Source organism: Anomalospiza imberbis, chromosome 4 (assembly GCF_031753505.1).
Source record: "Anomalospiza imberbis isolate Cuckoo-Finch-1a 21T00152 chromosome 4, ASM3175350v1, whole genome shotgun sequence".
Taxonomy (NCBI): Eukaryota; Metazoa; Chordata; class Aves; order Passeriformes; family Viduidae; genus Anomalospiza; species Anomalospiza imberbis.
The window spans coordinates 70,528,383-70,549,789 of record NC_089684.1 but is presented as its reverse complement, the minus strand read 5'-3'; the positions used below and the strand labels follow the sequence as shown (position 1 = coordinate 70,549,789).

General features: G+C 52.8%; 1 protein-coding gene across 1 annotated transcript in view; it reads left to right on the top strand.

Moving 5' to 3' along the window:
- The first annotated feature begins 6,125 nt into the window (after positions 1-6,125).
- UBOX5 (U-box domain containing 5) overlaps positions 6,126-21,407 on the top strand; it is an 85,820-nt gene continuing 70,538 nt past the window's right edge. The window contains exon 1 of the mRNA XM_068189058.1: positions 6,126-6,137. The gene's annotated coding sequence lies outside the window, so the exon portion shown is untranslated. The remainder of the gene's footprint in view (positions 6,138-21,407) is intronic.

Sequence of the window (21,407 nt, the reverse complement as noted above, 5' to 3'; positions counted from 1 at the left end):
TGGGCTTCACCACCAACCTCTGCTTCTCCACCCTTCCTCCCAAGCCCTGTGTCCGCTCCAGACAATAATCTTGGACAGAAGTGTGGCAGAAGGATCCTCTCCAGAGGGTTTGACTCATGCCAGGAGTCCTGTTGTTCTCCCAACCATCAGAGCTCCACAGGGAACATCAAATCTTGAGTTTGACAGAGCCTGCTCTGAGCCAAGGCCAGGAAAAAAGGAGAAAAAGGAGTTTTTCTTCCTCTGCAAGACTTTAAATCAGGCTGTCAGGAACCACATCCCTCCTCTCCACCTCTGGATATTGAAGTTGGCACATTCTTAAAATGTCCAGACACCTTCTGTGAGGAAAAATCCTTCACTGAGTGGAGTGGCTGCAGCTGGGCTCCCATGTCTTTTCCCTGCCAAGAGCTTTATATAAAAATGTATTCTTTAACATAAGAATAACATTATCAGGATGGGAGTGACCTGTGCCATCACAGAATCCAAGAGGTCCCTTGGGTAGAGGGGGGATTCTTCAACATTTCTGGAGGCAGATCATGACAGGAGGGTGGCAGGACAGATCCAAGGTGGACAGAAGAAGGTTTCAGGTGCATTCAAGCTCCGCTGGAGGCTGAAATGTCTCTGCTTCACTTTTCCTCCCTCTCCACTTTCCTCAGAGAGTGTCTGGGTGTGCCAGCATCTGGGAAAACATTTTGGCCAACGTTCAGGCATCTTTCTAAGATCCTATTAAGAAAGATAAGCCGGAGCCAGCACTGGGGGTGGAGAAGGAAGGACACCAAAATCCCAGCAGGTCCCAGTAGGGAACGGGGTCTCCCCAGTGTGAAGGACACCAGCAGCAGCAGCAGCACACCCCCAGTGCCCACCCACCTGCTGTCACATCTTGTCCTGGGCTCTGCAGAGGCCTGAGCTCACCGGCTGGGCTGAGCCAAGCACAACACCCTGGATGAGGCCGTTCCCAGCTCTGCCTGACATTTGCCAGAGGAGATTTCCAGCCCCAGAGCTGCCATTCCCTGCTGAATGCAAATCCCTGGCACTGCAGCATCCCCGAGCATCCCCACCTGCATCCCTCCATCGGTGACACCTGAAGTGGTTGCCATGGAAACCCGTGGTGTCCCCGTGTCCTGCCTGGTGCTCTGCTCCCTCCAGCTGACGTTGTTTGTGCTCTGAGGTGCTCGGAGCAGAGGATTCCCTGCACACCTGGCAGTGGAGCAGCCCGTGTGGCTGGGAATGTGCTCCCAGCTGGTGATGCTGCTGGAATTCCTGGGAAGTGAGGGCAGATGTCCTAGATTGCAAGGCAAGACGTATTCTGTTTGCCTTCTGTTGGAGGTGGGGCAGTTCTGTTCATTGGGCAGTTTTCTTCATCTCTCCCACAATCCTCCCCCCGGGGAGACATCTGCTGTTAATGGCCTACCGAATGTCACTGCACGACTGATAAAAGTTACAGCATCCCATTGTGAGATGCTCGGCCCAGAGGGAGGAGCCAAGCATTCCTCACTGGATATAATCTGAGTTTTGGGACACCAGCCTCAGCCTTTCCACTGGGCTCCCAGAGGAACAGCTGGGTTTTCCCAGTGGATCTTCAGAGGAAGAAAACACCCTTCTACAGGATCACTGCTCTGACAGAACCACATCTGCCACTCCAGGAGGACTGCAGCCATTCCAGGTTGGACTGCTACCAACATTCTGACCAAAAGGGTGTCAGGCTGTATTCTGACTCTGTCTGTGGTTTTTTCTTTTGAATTATTGCATGTATTTTGGTTTTTTTTTTCCTTTCCTAATAAATTGTATTTCTGACTTGGAGTCTCTCACTGGTTTTGCTTTCAAAGCAGAACAGCAGACTGAGGTCACACTGGACCCCAGGAGCATTTCCCAGCTCCAGGTGCTGTTGGCTGAGCTGGAGGCAGCGATTCCCAGCTCTCCTGAATCCAGGATTGTTCACATCTGCACATCCTGGATGCTGGTGGGGATATGAGTGAGCAGAGCCAGCCAAATATTGCCAGGAAGCCTCTCATTTGAAAAAAAATCCTAAAAAACACCAGGGTCCACCCCATCCATCCATCCATCCCCAGGATCAGAATATTTAGGAATGTTTTTAATAAAGCTGCAGAGGGTGTTGACTCTGATTAATTTCAGGGTGGGGTTGATGCTGTTGGACAAAATCCCATAGAACCATGGAATCATAGAACCTTGGAGTGGTTTGGGTGGGAAGGGACTTTAAAGACCATCCAGTGCCACCCCCTGCCATGGGCAGGGACACCTTCCACTATCCCAGGTGACTCCAAGCCCTGTCCAACCTGGCCATGGGCACTTCCAGGGATCCAGGGGCAGCCACAGCTTCTCTGGGCACCCTGTGCCAGGGCCTCCCCACCCTCACAGGGAACAATTCCTTCCCAATATCCCATCTAACCCTACCCTCTGGAAGTTTAAGTCCATTCCCCCTTGTCCTTGCCCATGGAAAAAGTTGCTCTCCCTCTTTTTCGCAAGCCAGAAGTTGAATCGTTGGAAGAGCCTTTTGGGATTATCAGGTGCTAAGCTTTTGGGATCCATGTAGGTGTTTTATATTTGCAGCATCCTGCAGCAGTAATTCCTTGTTTAGCTGTGCAGGTGATGGGGAGCAGGTCTCTGTTCCGCCTGATCTGTCCTACCCAAGTGTCACTTGATTGCTCATTTGTCCCCAGTTCTGTGTCCTGACAGAGGAGCCAGCAAGGAGCTGTCCATGTCCTTTTTCCAGCCACCCTTAATTCTCAGGGTCTGGGTGTTGGGATGACCCCAAGATTGTAAAAGTCTTTTTCTCCCAGTCCGTGCAGCCAAAGGAGAAGCCTGAATGCATAGGATTGGCTTCTCAAGGTTGTTTATTTTCCCTTATCTAGAACATTCTTTCTCTGCCCTGCTGAGCTCTGTCCAGCAGGTCAGCCATGGCATTCTGTCTGCCCTCAGGGCAGTGTTCACATTTTATACCAAAAACTCCGTGTGCCATGTTTACAAAAACGTGCCGATATCTGTCATCTATGTTGGACAGTCTGTACCTTAAACCAACAGAAAAGTGTCACCATCACAGCAAGACATGGAGGGCAAGATGAAGGAGAAGAAGGTCAGGACACGCCCAAATCCCTCCATTTTGTCCCCTTGAACCCCATTCTAAAAAAGCCCCAAAATTCTACTTTTTCACCCTGTGTCAATTCAACTACCACACTACTCAAACCCTTGTGACTTGTAATTCCTCACACAGAGTTGGCAGCTTTTTCCACGGGCTAAAATTGAAGCCACAGGTGTTTTTGACTTCGTGCCAAGGCCTCCAAGCCCCCTGCCAGGGTCTTGAGACAGCCAGGGCAGCCAGAGGGATGTCCTGGACTCCGACACTTAATGTTACAATTCATTTCAATCCCATTCAAACCCTCCTCTGTCCCCCCTCCAACAGGAGCTATCACATCTCTGCACCTTCATTCACTCCTCTACAAACCCTCCCCAAAAATTCCAAACGAGGGGTGATCAGGATGAACCAAAACCCATCAGAGCATTCCCGAGGCGGGGCTGGAGGACCCCAGGGAGTACGTGGGCAGCCTCTGATCCCTTACATAACCACTGGCACCGTTTGTTTTTCTTTCCCCACTTTTATTTTGCGTGCGCTTCTCCCGCGCTCGCTGCTCCTAAAGCCGCTTAGAACGGCGCTAAACCCCGGCTTAGCCAGACACTGCTCTGCTCCTGGGTGACTCACTGAGCACTCTCCTTGCAAGAAAAAGCCTCCCCCCTCCTCCCAGCATCCCAAAAGGATGAGATTGGCTCCACCACCCCCTTCTCCGTGTGCTCACCCACCGCCTCTGGCACTGAAGGGCTTTTTTCCCCCCTTTTGCTGTACCAGATTCAGCATTTTCCTGGTTTCTCCCCTGTGTGGCGACTCTGATTTGGGACCTGCTGCCCATGAAATGCTCAGGTGGCCTCTCAAAGGGTTGGCCAAGGTCTTGGTCATCCTCAGAAACACCAGCCTCCCAAATCCCCCCCCCCCAAAAAAAAATAATCCCAAACTCGCAGAGGTACATGGCAGCACAGGCTGAGTGTGGGGATGGGTGTGCAGGAGGCACTGAAGTCCTTTACAAGGTCCTGGATGTTTTTCTGACTTAGTCTCATCTTGCCAGGGGATTTTTCATAAACGTGTCCTGCTCTTGCTTTGTGCAACATTGTCCTCTAAAACCTCTGATGTGTGTTTTGTGTGCAGGCACACTCAACAGGTGCACACACACACGTTTTCTGTGAAATGCCCCCTGCTGAACTCCCCTTGCTAAGGCAGATCAGGGGTTTTGGGGCCTCACTGAGACCTCTTTGCTCTGCAGGGTGACTGTGTAGAAGCCCTGCTCTATCCAGGTCTTTCTTATCAATGCCTGTGTCTTTTTTGGAAAGCAAATGAATTTTCGTGGGCCCTGGAACAAAAGCAGTACTTGGGCTTTGTATCTTCTCCAGAGGAGCCCAACCAGTTTGCTGCTGGGAGAATCATGGAATCTCCTGAGCTGGAAGGGATCCACAAGGATCATCAGTCCAACTCCTGGCCCTGCACAGGACAACCCCAAAAATCAAGCCATGAGCCTGAGAGAATTGTCCAGTTGTCTCTTGAACACAGGCACAGCCAGGAGGTGGGACTGGGGCAGGACATTTTTAAAGCCTTCCCAAATTACTGCAGCTTCTCCAGGCCAGTTTCAGACCCTTCTTCCCCCAGACCAGTCCCAGAGTGGTGGCTCCAAGGGCTCAGCTCCGAGGCAGCTTTTCCCTTTGTGATGCTAAACATCAAGGAAGGGATAATCAAATTATATCCACACGATTACACGTTCGAGTGCACAGAGCACCCCAGAGAGATTTGTCCTTTGTCCCTTCAGGAGGGCCACTGGATCTCTCAGAGAGGCCAAACACCCTGTGGACACTGACCAGGGAGGTGGGAGGGTTGATTTGGCCACCTTGGGGTGCCTTTTTTGAACACTCCTGGATCTGCTCGCCTGCTTCCCACCATGACAGTGATGTCTCTCCCAGCTCCTTCACCTCTCTGTGGAGTTTTTGGGGTGCTGCACCTCACCCTGAGCGCTCTGCCTCCTCTGGAGGGGTCCCCCCCGTGCACCCCCTGGAGGAAGCAGCTGCTTCCCGGCTGGAGCAGCGCTGCGGGGGCTTACGCAATTATGGGATGAATCAGCAGCACATCTGGGCGCCTGATGAGGCTGCACAGTCACATTTTCCCCTCCATCCCAGCCCGATGAGCTCTTAAGCCCCGGGAAGGCAGCGATCCAGGCCGGGCTGCCTGGCTGGGAAGCGGGAGGGAGAGGAAGCCGGGCTGGCTTTGCCTTGCAGGGGAAATGTTAAACGCTGCCATCAAATAACTGGGTCATGTCCCTGTGTCTGCCTGAGCCGGGGTGAGAAAGCAGGGCTGTGTTCTCACACTGCTTTTAGCTTCCCTGTGCCCTGGACTTGGCTCCCCTCATCCTGCTCCTGGCTCCAGGCTTTGAGGCAGAGGGATGCTCCTGAGCTCGGCCCCGTGGCACAGGGCTGGGATTTATGGGGCCAGGTCAAGGCCAGGGCAGCCAGGGGCAAGCTCAGGGTGAGCAAAAGAGGCTGAGGATGGATAAGGAGAGGCTGGGGAGAGAGGAAAAGCTGGGGATGGAAAAGGGGAGGTTGGGAAGAGAGAAGGAGAGGCTGGGAATAGAGAAAGAAAGGATGGGCATGGAGAGGGGGAGGCTGGGGATGAAGAAAGGAGGCTGGAGGTGAAGAAAGGGAGGATGGCGATGGAGAAATAGAGGCTGGGCATGGAGAAAAAGATGATGGGAGTGGATAAAGGAAGACGGGAATGGGGAAAGGGAGGATGGGGATGGAGAAGGAGAGCTTGAACCACGAGGAGCTGCAGAAGGACTGAACAGCCTCAACCACTGGGTGTATTTCCCCCAGCCCCTCACCCCAATCCACAAGGCAGGTGTCCCAGAAACGCTCCTGCCCCTGACACAGCCCCATCCGAGGGGGGAATCCTCCCCCAGCAAGTCCCTGGAGCCTTTTCCCCAGCCCATCTACCACTCCCTCCAGCACACCCCAGAGCTCCGGGACCCCTGAGCCCGCCCGGCCCCAAGCTGGGGGGCTGGATGGGGGAACCGGGGTGCGGCTGGAGCGGCCCCCGGGGCGCTGTGGCTGCGGGAGCGGCAGCGGCCGGCGGGGGCTGCCGTGTCCCCGCCGGCACCGCCGAGTGTCGCCGCGCATCACCGTCACCCGGCACGGCACGGATCGGCCCCAGGCAGGCAGGAGGCGATGCGGGCAGAGCATCCCTTCCCCCCGCACCCCGCTCCTTCCCCCAGCGCTTCCCCCGGCCCCAAATTCAGGCTTTTCCCAGGATGCGGGGAGAAAAGGAGGCAGGGGAACGGGGAGGGAGGTGTTTCACAGCTGGAACAAAGCTTGACGGGGTGACTTGGTGAGCAGTTTCCCTCCTGCGGGTGTAATTTCCTCTCCTGCCCCCTCGTTTCCCTTCTGGAAGAAATGGGAGATCAGGTGCAAAATCACGAGGGCTCGGCCAGAGGAAAAAGGAGTGTGTGGATCCCACACTGCCATGGTACAGTCAGCCCCTTCCGCAGAAAAAAACCAAAAACAAAAACCCAAAAAAAACCAAACAAACAAAAAAACCAAAAAAAAAAAAAAAAACCAAAAAAAACCCAAAAAATCCCACTAAAATACCAAAAAAAAAAAAAAAAAACCAGAAAAACCCCCCAAAAAACCCCACCCCCAAAAAATGCTCAAAAAAAAAAGCCAAAAAAAAAAAAACAAAAAAAAAAAACCCAAAGCATCCAAAACCAACCAACCAACAAACAAACAAACAAAAAACCCAGCAACAAAAAAAAAAAACCAAAAAAAAAACCAAAAAACCACAATAGTTTTCCAAGGAAAAACAGGAATCTGGGGAGATGTGTCTGCAAATGGAGAGCTGGTTCCTTCAGGCTGCGCATCCCAGAGGTGAAAGTCTGGTCCTTCCCCTCTGCTGAGAGGCACCAGTGAGCCCAAACTGGGCCCTTGGACCTTTCCCGGCAGGATTTGGCCTCTGTGAATCATTGCCCCTGGGCTGCCTCGTTCACCTTGTCATAGCAGCGGGTGATGGAGAGAAGGGGACACCAGGGGGACACCTCCGTGCTCCCATTTGACCCGTTTATCAATCAATAATCCATGGCTGGTCCAACACAGCTCAGCCACCGCCATCCTCCCCTCCCTCAAACCAGAGAAGGAAGGAAGAATTTCTCCAGCTAACTCAGGTCACGGCCTGCCCTGCTTTTCCCATTCCATTTCCAGATGATTATCTTTGAAGAGTTACACTTGCAATTTAGAAGGCAAAAAGGCAGCACAAGCCTGGTGCACGGGGCAGGGAGTTTGAGCTTGGTCTCATTAACCAGCAAACCTCGACGTTTTTGTCAGCGTTTGCTGCAACAAATCCAACACTCAGCTCCCAGATTATCCAATTGCTGCTAATTCCCATCAATAATTCAATTATGGTGGCTGCACACAGGCTTCCGAGCCTCTCCTGTGCTTGCCCCTCCTCGGAGTGACCGCGGCAAGTCACCAGCGTCGCAGATTTTTTGCTGCAGGGGGTGAGGGTGGCAGGGTGGCCTGGTTGGTGCTGTCCTCACAGCTCACACAACCACCTGCAGAAGCACTGCTGGGTCAGAGAACCCCCTCTGGTTTTAGTCAGGCCCTCACTGGCTGGTTGGGTGTTTTTAGGGTGAAACCGCGCAGTTGGAAAAGGCTTGGGTGAAATCTGGTGGCCTGACTGGTTGCCACACCGGCAATGCTCATCTGACCATTGGGCAATACGCTGTTTCAGCTAAAATCAGCTGAAAAGGGTGATAAAAGCTCCAGGACAAGCCTGCCAAGGCCTCCCAGGACCTTAGCCCTTGTCTTGCTTAGCTAAATAAGGAGCATGACCTAAAGGCAGTGCCACACCTTATTTTTGTGCTCGCAGGGGGGAAAGGCAGTGCTGGGATGTGTTATCCCTGAGCCCTCCCTCGAGTCTGCCCTGAAAAGGGGAGATTTAGATGGCAATAAACGGGAAGAAATTCTTCCCTGTGAGGGTGGAGAGGCCCTGGGTTGCCCAGAGAAGCTGTGGCTGCTCCTGGATCCCTGAAAGTGCCCAAGGCCAGGTAGGATGGGGCTTGGAGCAGCCTGGGATAGTGGAAGATGTCCCTGCATGTGGCACGGGGTGGGATGGGATGGGATTTAAGATCCCTTCCAACACAAACCCTTCCATGAGTCCTGCATCCTCCTGCAGCACCCCTGGGTCCATCCCACCCTCTCCATGCTCTCCATCCAGCTCTTGGAGGCCACTTGATCTCCACTTTCCCCTTGGCCCCAGAAGGATGCACGCAACAAAACATCAATATTCACTGTGTTCCTACATGATCTTCCTAAAACCCCAAATATTAAGGGACATTTAGCATCTTTTGAATGCTAAAAACAAACTTCTGGTTTTCTTCCTTTCTCCTCATCTTCCTTTGAATATTATTCCTTTCATTCCTATCACCAGATCTTTTGCACAGTGGGGTAAGTTCCCATTTCCAGGCATCCCTTCCTAAAAGAGCCTCAGGCTGCTGGTCCAGAGGATGGCCAGAGCAGGGAGGTTTGTCCTGAGCTGGCTTGGAGGAGGATAAAACACTGCTGCAGTGTGAGGTAATGGCAAGGAGAGATTTTTTTTTTTTTTTGAGCTTGTCAGCAGGAAGCATATGGCTGCTGCTGAGCTCCCAGGCTTATTTAGGATTTAGTGACTATTTGATCTATTTTAATCCAGATGTTCAGCTCATCACATAATGAGATCCCACCAGAGGAACTGTGATGCCTCCCAGAGAACCCAGTCCCCAAACTGCACTGGGGAAAAGGAGCAGCCCCACCAAGGCTGAGCATCCCAGGGGAGCTCGTGGTTCCCACTGGGGTGACATCAACACACCAGTGTTGGGAGTCCAGACAGCTGCCCACGTCCTTCTGGCATCCAACCCAAGCAGTTTCTAAAATTTGAAATTTTTATCTTCAAGCATTTGGACACTTTGAAGGGTTTCTCCAAAGATGGGATGTGTTTCCCTCCAGCCTCCTTCTCCCTGGGCCATGGGCCTCCCACCCAGACACAGGCACCATTTCTTCTCCTTATTTTGGTTTCTCCTCACCTGAATTTTGGTGTTTGTGCACATGGAATGTGTCAGCTCCCACTGCAGCCTATGGATGTGGGTGGGAATCCAGGCTGGAGTCAGTTCCCTGCTCATAATCACAAAATTCACAGAATTCACAGAATTCACAGAATGTCCAGGTTGGAAGAGACCTCCAAGATCATCGAGTCCAACCCAGCCCCAAAACCTTAACTAAACCCTGGCACCCTGTGCCACATCCAGGCTTTGTTAAACACATCCAGGGATGATGACTCCACCACCTCCCTGGGCAGAGAATTCCAGTACTTTATCACTCTTTCTCTGAAAAACTTTTTCCTAATATCCAACCTGTATTTCCCTTGGCACAGCTTGAGACTGTGTCCTCTGGTTCTGTCAGTGCTGCCTGGAGAAAGAGACCAACCCCACCTGAGCACAGCCACCTTTCAGGAGCTGTGGAGAGTGATAAGGTCACCCCTGAGTCTCCTTTTCTCCAGGCTGAACACCACCAGCTCCCTCAGTCATTCCTCACAGGTTTTGCGTTCCCAGCCCCTCACCAGCCTCGTTGCCCGACTCAATCACCACCAGAGAAGCCTCCCTGAATGCTTTCCAGGAAAAATTATGGTTGGTTTGGAACAGTAAACTTGTCTGACCTTGAAGATGACCCCCACTGTGGGCTCCCCAGAAGGTGACAAAAACACATCTCATCCTACCAGGGCGGCTCCCAAATCCCGCTGTCACCTCTGCAGGATTTACACTGAGAATTAAGAGTTTATCAGTTTTTAAAAAGGCTTTTCCCAGGTGCAACACTGACCCTGGCCAGGTCTGAGGCTGGGGCAGGGATCTGGGTGAGTCAGGATGTGGGTGGCCTGGGATAGGAGCCGTGTGGATTTTTGGTTGGCACTGGACCACGGGAGGATGGAGGTGATGAATGTGTCCTGCCTGCAGCTTCCTGCCCTGCTCCCTCCTCTCCTGCTTCATCTCCAGGTCTCCTTGGGAGGACAAATTGTACAGAAACATCCTTTGGGAGTGCCAGCACTCGGCATCCAGCCCTCCATCAGCTGCAAGAAAGAACCTTTGGCACACCTCCATGTCGGACACTGCGCTTTTCCCAGGGAGATCCAAATAGGGAAGCACACAGGGGAGGAGGTGACTGCAGGGGACTCGGTGTGGAGACTCAAAAAAGGCTGGAAGTGTCTCAGCTGTGCACTTCCCAGCCCTGGAAGTGTCCAAGGCCAGGTTGGACAGGGCTTGGAGCAACCTGGGATGGTGGAAGGTACCCCTTACCATGGCAGGAGGTGGAATGAGATGGGCTTCAAGGTTGTTTCCACCCAAAACCAGCCTGGGATTCTGGGATTTGGGGATTCTGGGGTTCTGGGAATCCCAGAATGATGTCCCCAGACCCCTGGAGGGTCATGCCAGGCTGCCCTTTGCTGCAGGGAAGCGGTTTTGGTCCTTCAGGACACCCCACACTGATGCAGGACAGTACTGGCTTCCCCCGGGGGTGATGCCCCAGGACCAGCCCTGGCTTTGGAGATGGAGGAGCTGCACCTCAAGCTGTATTTGGTAGATCACAGAACCGTGGAGCCTCCTGAGCTGGAAGGGACCCACCAGGATCACTGATCCAGCTCCTGGCCCTGCACAGACACCCCACCAATCCCTGTCCCTGGCAGTGCTGTCCAAACTCTCCTGGAGCTCTGGCAGCCTCGGGGCTGTGCCCATTCCCTGGGGAGCCTGGGCAGTGCCAGCACCCTCAGGGGGAAGAACCTTTCCCTGATACCCAGCCTTTCAAATAACCAACCCAAAGGATTTCAGGGGATCCTGCCTGGCTGTGATCAGAGTTTCCCCACAGTTTTCCCACCCACAGCTGCCCCCTCCTCACCACACGGTAACTGAGCTCTCCACACATCTTTCCGAGCAGAGGGCACTTAAAAGGTAAAAAAAACCACTCCTGAATATCTTGACATTTAATTAAAGAGATGTGAGTGGCTCATGGGGGATGCAGAGTGCACTGCACCAAGCCAGGAGATGCCCTTGAAGGAGCCTGGATGTGCTGGGCTTGGGAGCAGGAGGAGGAGGATGGGAAACCCATTTCAATTAAGATGCTGAGGCATGAAAGCCCTCTTGGCCTCATTCCTCTTTGCACTAATGACCCTGGATTCCTCTCCTCCATCCCAGGTGGCTGCTGGGAGGTTATGGCACAGCACATCCTTGTGAGAGAGGCAGGAGGAGAGCATGGTCCCTGCCTGTGGCAGGGGCGTGGAACTGCGTAGTCTTTAAGGTCCATTCCAAGCCAGACAAGTCTGTGATTCTGGGATTGATTCCCTGCTGGAGGACCAGCTTTGTTCTTTGGTGGTCCTGGTGCCAGGCAGTGAATGTAGGAATGACCATCCCCAGTCTGGGGTTTGCTCCAGGGCTTGTGTTTTCAGGGAAAACCCCACAAATGCGGGTTTTTTTTTTCCTTTTTGTCACCTCCTGCAGGTAAACTCGGAGTAGGAAAAGCACCTCTACCCTTATTGAGAAGGAAAGGCTGTGGCAAACTGTCCCTTTAATGTATTTCTTGCTGGATTCAAGAGCCTGGTGGGGTGAGGCTGGCAGGTCCTTCAGCATCCTTCCCCCAGCTCCTGAGCCATGAGGAGAAAGGAGGAGCAGCTCCCAGAGACACAAAACCACAGCCCTGGACCTGCCTGACCCCTCTGGCAGCAGCACTCCCTGCTTCTGCACCAGCTGGGGTGGGTTTTGCAGGTGTCAGGTAATTGCCTGGGGCAAGAAATGGCCACTTTCTTCTGAGCTGTGTCAGAATTACCTTGTCCAGGGGAGGTTGATGTGCTCAGGTGGGCTCCTGCTCCCACAGCCCCTGGTCCTGCTGCAGCCCATCTGGCCCTGTTCATTCCTGATGGTGTTAATTCCTTCCTCACATCTCATCTTGCTTCCCAAGGCCAGGTTGGATAGGGCTTGGAGCAACCTGGGATAAGGGTGATGCCTCAGGTTTTGGCTTTTATATTTTTCAGATTCTGTGCTGCTTTAGTGTGGAGTTCTGAGCTTCACATTAGGGGATGGGGAGCTCTCTGCACAGAGCAGGGAGACAAAACAATTCCTTCTCCAGCTGGGGACCAAGGACAAATGATCCAAACCTCAGGCCCAAGAGCACAAACAACGTGGGCTGCAGAGAGAAAAACAAGCAGGATGGGACTGCATGGGCTAAAGCTGGAATGGGACAGTGAACTCCAATGTGCCAATGGAGCAGAGCTGATCACAGTGAGAGCCCCCGGGAGCACTCGTGCATTTTGGGACCATTTTGGTTCATCTTGGGTGCAGCCCTGGCTGGGCTCTGGTGCTGCCCAAGGTGAATCCATGGAGGAGATCCTTTCAATAAATCCCTGCTTTATTCTTTAGCTCTGTCCAGCCTCTGCTCTAGGGCAGCCTTCACGAGGCATCAGGGGAGGTTCCCTTCCCATGGCAGGAGGTGGAACCAGAAGTCCTTTAAGGTGACCCATCCATGATTCTGTGCTGATTCCCCACTGTTCCAATGCAAACAGATGTGGCAGATGTTGCTGACCCCAAAACACCAACCCCGAGATTCCAAGAGCTCTGAGCGCTTTGTCCCCATCCGTGTCCCCATCCACGGCACCCCCCAGCAGCAGCACCCCCAGCACTGGTTTTTCCGTGTCCTCCCTCCCTCCTGCCCAGTGTTAATGAGCCGGGAAGTGCCCTTGGCTGCGGGAGAAATCACCACCTTCATTACTGCAGACAGAACCATCCCCGGAGCAGGGCGTGTTAAGGAATGGAGAGGGAAGGAGATGGATTATCCTGTGCTGTTCACATCGCTGGGAGGTGTCTGGAGGGATGAGAAGTGCCAAGGGGATGGGTTCAGTGCCCGGATCACCGTTAATGCCAAGGATCATCGGTGGTCCAGGCTGCACCCAGCTCAGGAAGGTGGGAATCTGCACAGCTCCATCCTCTCCAGAGCGTCCCTCCCTTCAGCACAGTCCTTCCTCACCTGCTCCCAGAAGATGCTCGGGGCCTTTGTGGATCTCTGGGCACATTATAAATCTTGAATAATCCTTCAAAGGACCCGGTTTCTCAGGAATTGCTGGTGTTCCCCACCAGTGCCGGGTGCACCCCTGAAAGAAAAGAGGGCGAGCTGCCTTGGATTTGTCTCTGGTTTGGTCCCAGGGTCAGATGAGGTGACACTGGAGGTGGGATCCTGCTGGATCAGGCCCTGCCCGAGCTCCAGCAGGATTCAGCAGAGCTTCTGCCAGGCTTTTAATAGTGGACTCCTTCCCCCAGCCGCCCCCAAGCATGGCACGTGCAGATCATCAGCTAAAAGCCTGGTGTGGGCAGGCAGCCCACGGTTGTTTCTCTAAATAAACCTTCCCCTCCCAGGCTGACTCTCCATCTCCCTGCAACGGGATGGATTTTATTCCTTGGGCTCGGATTGGGGCCTGGGAGGCCTCTGGAGCTTTCTCGGCACCAGCCTGGCTCCCTGCAAGGGACCTGCAGCTCCTCGCTCCCCCTGGAGTCATTTTCACTGCCAGGAAATGCAGGACACGGCGTGCCCTGTAAAATGCTGGAAGCTGAGAAAACTCTTGGATCAGACAAAAATGTTGCCATGGGCTCTGATAAAGTGGGGAATGCCCCAAGGCTCTGAGTTACCAGCACCGTGCTGCTCCCAAAGTCTCTTTGGCAGTGGCTGGATGCCCCCAGCCCCACAAAAACCCAGGGCAAGGAGGGTGTGAGCAGCCAGAGGATGCTGGGGGGACCCCACTGGCCCCTCAGCACAGGGATCCCAGTGCCAGCAGCACTGAGGCAATTTGCTGCCTGACCCCAGCTCCAGAATGAGATCTGTCATGCTTGGCTTGACCCGTTGGCCGAATCATCATTACGTGGGGAATGCTATTTTTTTTTTTCAGCTGTGTAAAAACAAGGGAACGGGGGAGGAGGGAGAGGGACAGTGCCAGGCTGTGTCCTCTCCTCTCCTCACGTGTCCCTCACCGTGGTCAGGCCACATGGAGCACATGGGACCCGGTGGAGCATCAGGAAGAGCTTTAAGGAGGGGGTTGCTGCTGCCCCTCGTGCCCTGGCCCTGGCCAGAAGCTGGCCTGGATTTTGAGTGGGTCCCTGGTGCCCTGCAGGGACCAGGCTTTGCTCCTCCACCCCAGAACCTTCTGGGGCTGTTTCCTTGAGGAAGCACAACCTGATCCCCCCACTCTGGTCTCCCTGCCGTGTGCTTCTTACAGTTCCTTGTGCCAAAATCGTGTGTCCCATGGGCTCAGAGGGCAGATTGAGCACAAGGAATGACTCACTTGGGGAAGGGAGAGCAGAGCAGAGTCACCTTTGCCTTCATGTCTTAACCCAGTGCTGGCATGGGAACAGCACAGGGCTGGGCAGCAGCAGTGCCCCATTCCAGCCTCTTCCAGGAAGGGCTGGATCAAGGACTGAGATAACCCAGCCCCTGCTAAGAAAACTCCTGCAAAAACACTGCAACCATCTGGCTCAACCCAAGCCTGTCCCCAGCGTTTCCCAGAGGAGAAGGACAGAGAAATACCAACAACAGCTCTCCCAAGAGCCCTTTGCTCAGGATTTCTGGCCCAGCTGGGGACGTCAGGAGTTATTTATGGGCTGTGTCTTTTTTAGCCTGCTGTGATCAATAGGTGTGACCCATCACACAATCCAATACCAGAGCAGCAGTGAGAGCAGGAGAGAAAAGATTTTCCTCTCTGTGATCATAATGCCACGCACCCAGCTGTCCTTCAAGGAGAGGGAGAAACAGTCATTCCCTCCAAGCTGAAAAGCTGGGATTCTCCTCCTTTTATTCCCATGGGTTCCCAACAAGCCACCTTTAGGTGCTTCAATAGACTTCCAGATCCCATCCTCATCACCTGGTAAAAATAATCCTGTGGGAAGATAACAATGGATCCAGCAAGCCTGTGTTGAAGTGGGAGAAGCTGGAACACATCTGTGCTGCAGAAGCCCTGGATTTTCCCTGCCATGGCTCTAGCATCCCTGACCTCCAGCTCTTCCTTGGATCAGCAAATTCCTTCCAGCCAGCAGTAGCAGGAGATGGTAATTTGGGGAGTCATCCATATTTTTCATGCTCAGAGAGGTGTAGACAACCTGGATCTTGGAAAAGGGGTGTCCTGGGGGCAGAGTGCTGCTCCTGGTCTGTATTTGTGGCTAAAAGAGACTTCCCAAGAGTGGGATCACAGAACAGGAAGAGGCAGCATTGAGCAGCTGTCAGAGGATCTACTCCCAAAAAAGGGCCCTCACCAAGCACTCACAGCTCTCTGATCCCCAGCCTGGGTCTCACTGGGGTTCACATGTGCCGAGACAGGACAGGACACTGTTCCTTCCATTGGGAAAGCAGATTCCCTGATGAGATGAACCTCAGGCAGCCAGAGCTGAGCCACTCTCTGGCCACTATGCAGCCATGATGTCTGAAGTTTACAGGCTGTGTCCCTCTCAAAGTGCTTTCCTGAAACACCAGGAGTTATCTCCAAGAGGTGAAAGCCAAGATCTCCTCTCCTGTCTCACTGCCTCAAGAGCTGCAGGAATTGCATCCGCAAACACCTTCACCTGCCCAGCCACATTCCTTGGCTCAAGCTCTTCCAACCCAGTGTCTCATTCCCACTGCTTTTACCAAGACTCCAGAGGTTTCTCCCCCATGGCTTCCTGCCCTTCTTTCCTGACATCCAGAGGGTGTTGCTGGAGTCATCATGACCCGTGGTTTCAGGCAACCTCCCAGAGTTGCTGTTCTGCACCGAGCTCCAGGCCATGAAGAATCACCCAAATACGTGAGGAAGGCAAGTGTCAGGCACAGGGAGCTGATGGATGGAACAGGGAAATGGAATTAAGCAGGATTTTGGCCAGAAAAGATCTTTAGCACATGGTTAGAGCTTGGTATAAAACCCTACCAGCACCTGCTGAAGGCCACCGGGGAACCCCTCTTACCCCTTCTGATGGGGACAGTGAGGTCCCCAAATGAGAGGACGGTCACTGCAAACCACTCCCCAGATAGAAAATGCTCTCCATGGGTGAAAACTTCCTTCTCCCTGCTTGGGTGCGTGACTGAAACCCCACAGGAGGAATTTGCATTCCAAAGCTCCATCATGTTGGAATCCAGAGCATCCCTGTGGCTGCCCTGGAAGGTCTGGGACCCTGGCAGGGGGTCAGGAACGCCCTGTACAGAGCCCCGAGAGACACTGTCTCTGATCTCGGTCCATGGAAAAGAGTTTTCAATCTTACAGGATGAATTACAAGCTCTGAGTGTTTAATAGAAGTAGTAATTAGTGTGGCACAGGTGCAAAAGTAGAATTTTAGGATTCTAGGTAAGGGGTTCAAAGGAGGCAAGATGGAGGAAACTGGGCGTGCCTTGTCCTTTTTCTTCTCCTTCATGCCCTCCATGTTTCACCGTGGTGTTGGCATTTTTCTGTTGGTTTGGGCTGGGGACACACTGTTCAACACGGGTGATGGGTGTTGGCACGTTATTGTAAATACAGCACACGTAGTTTTTGGTACATAATGTTTGTAACATCCCACTGAGGGCAGAGCCCCGCACGCTGTCCTGCAGGACAGACCTGCTGCAGGGCAGAGAGAAAATATTGTAGATAAGAAAGAATAAACAACCTTGAAAACCAGCACAGACGAATTACGACTCCTTCTTTGGCAGTGGGGCTGAAAGACAGAAAATTTCTACAATCTCGGGAACATCTAAATATCACAGATCCCGACATCACCACACCTCTGATTTTTCTTCAAAATTGGTAAAATTAGGAGCGAAGTTACAACCTCGTGGCTCTCGCCCCCCTTTCCATGGTATCATCATGGCAAGGACAGAATCCCTTTCTCTTTCCTGCAGTGGGGATGCACAGGCTCCTGCTCCCATCCCAGATGGCATAGCCAGGAGCAATGGCTCCGGATGGACATGTCACAACAAAACCTCCTTTCTATTTATACAGTGCTTGTGACCTTCAGCTGTTGCTACCCCGCTCTGGACGCAGCACAAACAGATTTTCAAACATCCTGGAGTTTGTTTCTGAGAGGTGCAGAGGTTCCTTGTGTTTTCCAAGGGGTCATGAAGTGCAAGGGATCCAGACCTTTCCAGAAAGTGGCTAATAGGCTGATTTTTTTCTGTCTGTATCATCATTTCTGGGGTTAAACTTAGTATTTAAAAACACAGATGGGCTCAGTTTAAAGACTGGGAGAGGATCCAATTGTAAGTTGTCCAGCTGGTAAAACACCCTCACTGCTAAAAAACGGGTGAACTTGGGAATTCAGGCAGCTCCATCTTCCCATCCTTGCCTCTCCCTGTGCCTTTTCCCAGGTCCTCTGGCAAAGCCATGAGCCCCCCAGAAGGTCTTCACAGCACAAATGGGGTCAGTCCATGAGCCACTCACCCCTTCCCCCCTATTGCACAAACCCATCCGACCTCTCTGCATCTCTGGCCATGAGTCAGCTTTCTCAGGCCATTAAAAATGTGGCGTTTTCCTGAGCTTCTTCCAGTTTTCCTTTGTTCCGCTGGAAGAGCAGGCACAGGAGGGGGGTGCAGGACTGACCTTTGGTGGGATGTGGAGCTCTTGTGCTGGTGCATCCCTCAGCCTCTTGGTTGCCTTCATTCACAAAGCGTATCCCACACAGTTGTGCATGAATTCATCCCATTAATGGGAGGGAAACATCTTCTCTGGGCTCCGAGCCCAGCTCCTGTCCTTGGGCAGGAGAATGTGTCAGCCTTAGCTTTGGCTTTGCGGTGTCCCAACATCAGGAGGTGCCTTTACACCAAGGGATGGCCTCAGTTGCTGTTTTATGGTGGGTTTTGTTTTTTTTTTTTTTTTTTTTTAGGGAGATGCAGGATGAGAATGAGGCAGGAGAACAAGACTTCCTAAGTCAGTAATTGAAGCCTGGGGGAAGCCTTGTAGTCGAGATACGTGGAGAAAGCACTGCTGGGAGAGGAATTAATATAAAATTAATATAAAGCAAGTCATGGGTGTTTTAGGGAGGGGGAAGCACAGATGTGGGAGGGCCTGGGTGGTTACTGCGTGTTCAATAAGGAGCTGTTGGAGTCAGGAAAGAAATCCCAGTTTTAAAGAGAGTGAGGGAGAATATCTGAAGATGAAATGAGTTTTGGGGGCTCACAAGAAGGGGCTGGCTCTCCCTGCTTCAGCAGAGCCCTGGGGTGCTGCTTCCACTAAAAAATGAAGGTATTTTCCCTCAAAGCCTGCTTGGCTCCCCTTGCCTGGCTCCATTCTGGGGGGAGCTAGGCAGTCAGTGCCCAGAAGGATGGGACACAGAGGGCACTGAGCAAACCAACCCCTGGGGATGGGACAGAGGGCCAGGGCTGCTCCCCTTCAGGCTGCTCGAGCCCAGGGCTCTCACTCAGGGACCCCTTCTTTGCTTTCAGCAGAGAGAAAGCACTGAGGAGAGTGGTTTGGATCATGCTAGAGTCCTGCTGACTTTCAAAAGAACTCAGTTATTGATTTCTGGGACTGTGCTTCTCCCTGGAGGACTGGAAAAAGCCCAAGGCGGTTGCCTAGGATGCCTGTAAACTGTGACTCTGAGAACAGCCTTGTTCAACGAGGACCTTTCCTGATGGAATTTGAGGCCAAGGTCATTCCCCCAGGCTGCTCTCCAGCAAGCAGACTGTGAGGGGCTGGAGGATCTGCCAGCCAAGGAAGCAGATTCCTAAAAAAGGTAGAAATTAGGATAACGGTGTTTTCCCCCTGAAGGCTTTCTGTGGCAAAGAGGCAGAGATTTCCACCTTGCTGAAGTGGCTGATCTGGAGAGCCCAGAGCCTACACTAAGAAGCTGGAGGATGTTCTTCTGCCACTCAGACGTGTGGGGAGAGGTGCTAAAATGACCCCAGAAATTTCTCTGCAGGGGGGTCCACAGGACAATTGGTTGTGGCTATCTGGCATGAGTGTGGATATGGGCACAGATGTGCCTGGCAAAGGGGGCTGAGGTGGCCCAAATTCCATTTCCCACCTCAAATAGATGGAAACACAAGTCCTAGACTTGTCCTAGACCCACAGAATCATTCAGGTTGGAAAAGACCTCCCAGATCAAGGCCAGCCTTTGACTGACTGCCACCACTCCCACCAAGACATATCCCCACATCTCGTTTTTTGAACACTTCTAGGCATGGCAACTCCACCACTTACTTCCTGTGGAGCCTGTTCCAATGATTAACCACTCTTTCAGGGAGGAGATTTTTCCTAAAATCCAACAAAAACCCCAACTCAACGAGGTTTTGACCTCAATCACAAAACAGGCAGTGTTGTCTCCAGCAAGGGTCTCCACCACAGGTGATGCCAATGGAGACCCCATTCCTCGTCTGCCTCCTCCTTGTAGGTGCCTCAGATATTCTGGGACACCTACAGAGCTCTTAGACACCACCTGGAAAACTGAACTGAGCTCAGACCAGCACAGACAAGGAGCTGGGACTGCTGCTCAGCTGGCACTGGTGTGGACACCAGGGTGTGGTCAGCAGTACGTCCTTGAGGAGTGACAGCCCCGGGAGTGGGCAGTCTGCACCCAGGAATGTCCAGCACTGCAGCCTCAAAATCAGGGAATCATAGAGTCACGAGATTAAAGACAATCTCATTCCAACCTGGGGCTTTCCACCTTCCACTAGCCCAGGTTGCTCCAAGCCCTGTCCAACCTGGCCTTGGTCACTTCCAGGGATTCAGGGGCAGCCACAGCTTCTCTGGGCAACCTGTGCCAGGGCCTCACCACCTTCACAGAGAACAATTCCTTCCCAACAGAACAGCCCTCAGTGCCCAGGTCTTGGCTGTCTTTAACAACAATCAGCCTCCCAGTGACTCCAGCATGATCCCAGGGATGTCCCACAGCCTCCAAGGCTGCACACCCCTTGGAACACACTCACAAAGAAAAGGTCCCTGCTCTTTCCCTGCTAAACGTGAACCCACAGAGGTGTAAAATCTGCCGAACCCGAGCTGTGCCTGCAGCTTGGCGTGGTGGATGGCAAGGCTCAGCTGGGAGCTGTTTAATTTGGGTGAAAGACACTGTGTGGGAAGCAGCCCTGCCTGAGCTCCAAGGTGTGTAGGAGCCAGCTCGGTTTCATCTCAGCTGATTCTAGCAGCAGAGTGTTGCTTTGGAGAAAAGCGAAATGCCGGGAGCTGTGGAGGGGGATGGAGGTCAGGACAAATCTCTCCATTCACTTTTGCAGGGATGAGAGCAGCAGCGAAGCTTTCAATGGGAATTTCTCTGTGGAAGGACTGTGACAGATCTGGTGTGGTGCTGAAAGAGGAGATAACCTGGAGCGTGCCTGCCTTGGCCAGCTCACCAGGCTTGTAACTCTGGATCCTCACTTGGAGGAAGCCCTGAGGCTTCTTCCCAGCAAAGCCAGCAGGGTCCCTTCAGCATAAAATCGCAGATTGGTTTGGGTTGCAAAAGTCTTTTAAAGGTCATTTAATCCCACTGCTGCATGGGCAGGGACACCTCCCACTAGCCCAGGTGGCTCCAGCCCTGTCCAACCTGGCCTTGGGCACTTCCAGGGATCCAGGGGCAACCACAGCTTCTCTGGGCACCCTGTGCCAGGGCCTCACCACCCTCACAGGGAACAATTCCTTCCCAATATCCCACCTAACCCTGCCCTCTGGCAGTTTCTAGCCATTCCCCTTGTTCTGTCACTCCAGGCCCTTGCCCAAAGCCCATCTCCAAACATCAGTTCTTCAAATTCCTTTGGACTTTTAAAGAGAATTTTTGATACAGAACCCTGTACCCCAAAGATCTCTTCTTCTTGACATGACACCCCAAAGATCTCAATTTCTGGTCCTTCTCCTCAAAATCCAACAAAACTATTGATGTTCCCAAGAATTGCTCGCAGACCTCCTGCATCTCCCCAATAGTTGGAGAGACCTCCTTTGGTCTTGAGCATGTTCAGCCTGCCATGATGAGACAGCCCTTGGCACTGGTATTTCTGAGCACCCCCAAACCATCTGCTCTCCTTTCATCCCTCTTCTGGGTCCCTGTGAGGAGGAGGAGGCTCCAGCTGAGAGAAAGGGACAGGCCGCCCACTTGTGCTGAGTAACCATTGCCAAATTGGATGCCAGCACACACACACACACACACACACACACGCACACACAAATATTTCCACCAAGGCTGCTATGAACAATGGTCCCTTGATGGTTTGCTGTCTCAAACACTTACGCCTTTGGCAGTGCTCCATGGGGAACAAGCAGTTCAGCACTGACCCTCCCGCTCCTGGGCTGGCTCGTGGGCACCTCCACATCCATTGTCCCATGGGCAAGGAACAGGACG